Source organism: Anopheles maculipalpis (genome assembly GCF_943734695.1).
Source record: "Anopheles maculipalpis chromosome X unlocalized genomic scaffold, idAnoMacuDA_375_x X_unloc_132, whole genome shotgun sequence".
In the NCBI taxonomy this organism is placed as follows: Eukaryota; Metazoa; Arthropoda; class Insecta; order Diptera; family Culicidae; genus Anopheles; species Anopheles maculipalpis.
Genome location: NW_026060450.1, coordinates 5,001 through 9,435, shown reverse-complemented (window position 1 = coordinate 9,435; position 4,435 = coordinate 5,001). Strand labels below are relative to the sequence as shown.

The window sequence follows — 4,435 nt, the reverse complement described above, 5'->3', positions numbered from 1 at the left end:
TTTCTTATCAACCAATTCGACTTGCCTTCATCTCTTGTTAGGTTTATAATATCAATACTCGAACTTATATGCATGTTCAGGGACATCATTTTAACTTTCGGTTTGCACCCAAGTCCCGAACTTAGAGATATTTTTGGTTTCTCACCAACCAATTCGACTTGCCTTCATCTCTTGTTAGGTTTATAATATCAATACTCGAACTTATATGCATGTTCAGGGACATCATTTTAACTTTCGGTTTGCACCCAAGTCCCGAACTTAGTGATATTTTTGGTTTCTCACCAACCAATTCGACTTGCCTTCATCTCTTGTTAGGTTTATAATATCAATACTCGAACTTATATGCATGTTCAGGGACATCATTTTAACTTTCGGTTTGCGCACAAGTCCCGAACTTAGTGATATTTTTGGTTTCCGACCAACCAATTCGACTTGCCTTCATCTCTTGTTAGGTTTATAATATCAATACTCGAACTTATATGCATGTTCAGGGACATCATTTTAACTTTCGGTTTGCTCCCAAGTCCCGAACTTAGAGATATTTTTGGTTTCGGACCAACCAATTCGACTTGCCTTCATCTCTTGTTAGGTTTATAATATCAATACTCGAACTTATATGCATGTTCAGGGACATCATATTAACTTTCGGTTTGCGCACAAGTCCCGAACTTAGAGATATTTTTGGTTTCGGACCAACCAATTCGACTTGCCTTCATCTCTTGTTAGGTTTATAATATCAATACTCGAACTTATATGCATGTTCAGGGACATCATTTTAACTTTCGGTTTGTACCCAAGTCCCGAACTTAGAGATATTTTTGGTTTCTTACTTACCAATTCGACTTGCCTTCATCTCTTGTTAGGTTTATAATATCAATACTCGAACTTATGTGCATGTTCAGGGACATCATTTTAACTTTCGGTTTGTACCCAAGTCCCGAACTTAGTGATATTTTTGGTTTCTCACCAACCAATTCGACTTGCCTTCATCTCTTGTTAGGTTTATAATATCAATACTCGAACTTATATGCATGTTCAGGGACATCATATTAACTTTCGGTTTGTACCCAAGTCCCGAACTTAGTGATATTTTTGGTTTCCGACCAACCAATTCGACTTGCCTTCATCTCTTGTTAGGTTAGCAAAATTTTTAATGCAATAACATGTATTTTGTGAGTTTATGTCCGAGGGATTTAAGTACCGGACTTAGAGAAATTTTTGAAGTCCAAACATTCAATTTGGACTCCATACTCCATTGCTCCTCTAAGAGGTACCTAGTACCCCGTAGCGAAGCAACCGTCACGTTTGAACTTTCCACTAGGAGGTGCAGCCATCACTCGACATGTTAATCATTATCACCCCATACTACTCTCTATATCCGGATACGGCGCTAACCCGATTGCTTGCCCCGACAGCAATCGACCCACTCGTAAGCGGGTTACCCGTAGGTAAGTCAACGATGCGTATTGCCCCCTTCAAGCAAACCGATCATCACTCCGTGGAGGAGTAATGACGGACCCGTACCGGTATCAACTGCATATGATCAACATTCTTATGAACCCACACACTCTTCGCTTATATGCTCAGTAACATTTGAATTCTCTCTCTGTCTTTCGTTTTCCAACTCATTCATCGTGCATACTGAACACACCCGGAAAGGTGCGACAGTACACACGAATACACCACCAAGCATGGGTCGCCTGAGAGGATCGATGCGAACGCATCTCTACAACTCGCAGCTCCCAGCCTGAAGTCCCGTCGTTTGCGGGCGGTCGGTAGGCATCGAAACTAGTCAAGTCCACGGTCGGCGAGGTCAGCTGCCACCAGTGTTCCCTATGGTCAGGTACTAACACGTGCGGTGCGACCCTGCGCGATGCGGCCAAGTCTAGAAGCGGGGATGAGGCGCCAGGCTGCGAGGCAGCGCCAGCGTATCTCGGAGGGTTGTTAGGCCCGCTAGCTTACGATTGCCTATGGGGGTTTGAAGCGCTATCAGCTCGGATTGGTTACGACCTTAGAGGCGTTCAGGCATAATCCAGCGGACGTAGCGTCATACCAAAGTCCGGTCGAACTAGTATTGAGCCAGTGGTCCGTACCTGTGGTTCCTCTCGTACTGCACAGGAATTCCGTTAAGATAGCACAAATGCACACACCAGTAGGGTAAAACTAACCTGTCTCACGACGGTCTAAACCCAGCTCACGTTCCCTTGAAAGGGTGAACAATCCTACGCTTTGGGAATTTTGCTTCACAATGATAGGAAGAGCCGACATCGAAGGATCAAAAAGTCACGTCGCTATGAACGCTTGGCGACCACAAGCCAGTTATCCCTGTCCAACGATCTGTTTCCAACTCATCCGCCTGTTGTCTGGCCGGACTCCGAATTGCCGAGTACGGACACCGAGGAGCAGAGGACATCGCTGACCCCCGTTACTGCGGACGAGCTGCTTAGCATCGTGGGAACAATGGCGAACAGGAAAGCGCCTGGATTGGACGGTATCCCCAATGCTGCGGTTAAGACGGCAATTAGGAAGTACCCGGAGGTTTTCGTCCGTTTGTACCAGGACTGCCTGGACCGGGGTGCGTTTCCAGCGCCCTGGAAGAGGCAGCGCTTGGTGCTGCTGCCAAAGCCTGGCAAACCTCCTGGGGAAAGCTCCTCCTACCGGCCGCTGTGCATGCTTGATGCACTCGGCAAGGTGTTGGAGCGCCTAATCCTTAACCGGCTGAACGAGTTCCTGGAGGAACCAGATGCGGAACGATTATCGGACGAACAGTACGGATTCCGGCGGGGCAGATCCACCATCAGTGCGATCCAGCGTGTTGTCGAAGCGGGCAGGAAGGCCATGTCCTTTCATCGTACCAATGCCCGAGACAAGCGCTGCCTGATGGTGGTTGCCCTGGACATCCGCAACGCGTTCAACTCTGCGCCTTGGCAGGCCATCGCCAGCGCGTTGAGGGACAAGGGGGTACCGTCGTCGCTGCAGAGGATGCTGAAAAGCTACTTCGAGGATCGGCGACTGGTTATCGACACCAGCGAGGGCCCCGTCGAGCGCAGCATCAGCGCGGGAGTTCCACAGGGTTCCATATTGGGACCCACGCTGTGGAACGTGCTGTACGACGGGGTCCTGGGTGTCCAGTTGCCTGAGGGGGCCGAGGTTATTGGCTACGCCGATGACCTTGTAGTCTTGGTCCCCGCAACGACACCCCAAGCCGCTTCCTCAACTGCTGAACGCGCCATCGCGGCGATCACGACCTGGCTGGACCGGAACCGTCTTTCGTTGGCTCCGGAGAAGACGGAAATGACGCTCATCTCCACCCTGAAGCGTCATCCGGTCGTCAGCATCAACATCGGGGGAGTGGTCGTGCAATCCCAGCGCTCCATCCGCTATCTTGGAGTTTGGTTGCACGACCACCTGTCATGGTTGCCGCACGTTCAGCAGGTTGCAGCGAAGGCCATGAGGGTTGCGGAAGCCATCACGCGCCTCATGCCGAACCACAGTGGCCCGAAATCGTCACGTGCCCGACTACTGGCGGCCGTTGCGGACTCCATCCTTCGCTACGGGGCACCAGTATGGTCGGAGGGATTGCAGCTGCAACAGTGTCACAGACTGGTGCAGCGTGTGCAGAGAACGACGGCCATTCGGGTGTGTCGGGCTTTCCGGACGGTGAGGGGAGAGACGGCCGTGCTGCTGGCCGGTCTCATCCCGATATGCCTGCTGATCGAGGAGGACAGCAGGGTGCATCAACGTCTGCAGGATCCTGCGAACGAACACTCGAGAGCGAGTGTAAAGAGCATGGAGCGCGACCGTACCTACGGGCAGTGGCAGCAGCAGTGGGACGCGGATGCTGCTAGAGAGGACGCCAGTCGGTTCACTCGGTGGACGTATCGAGTGATACCTGACGTGAGGACATGGCAGTCACGGAAACACGGAGACGTGACGTTCCAGTTGGCGCAGGTTTTGTCCGGTCACGGTTTTTTCCGTGACTACCTGTGCCGGATGGGCTTCACGTCGTCCCCGGACTGCCCCAGATGTCCTGGCGTCGCTGAGACGGCGGAACACGCCGTTTTCAGCTGCCCCAGGTTCGCCACTGAACGCGGAAGGCTGCTCGAGGCGGGTAGTACGAGCGAGATCACCCCCGAAGGTCTCGTTGCCGCTCTGCTCGAGAGCCCGGAACGTTGGAGCAGCATCTGTGAGTTCGTCGCCGGCGTCACGGACGAGCTCCAGGATGGTTGGAACGCGGAAAGGGAGCTGTTGGCTGCGCAGGGTCAGCCGTCAGCCGCACACCTCCCTGACAACTCGGTGGCCGTCGCTCGTAACCAGCGCCGGAACGTTGCGAGGAACGCGGCACGGGCGAGAGCGAGGGAGTTACAGCGAGGTGGGCGGCCCCCAACACCACCTCCATCGCCGACAACAGCTGCGCGCCGGGCAGCCATTCGCG

General features: G+C 52.4%; 1 pseudogene; it reads right to left on the bottom strand.

Annotated features, from left to right (window-relative positions):
• Positions 1 to 1,677: 1,677 nt before the first annotated feature.
• Positions 1,678 to 4,435, bottom strand: part of LOC126566633 (large subunit ribosomal RNA) — a 6,743-nt pseudogene continuing 3,985 nt past the window's right edge.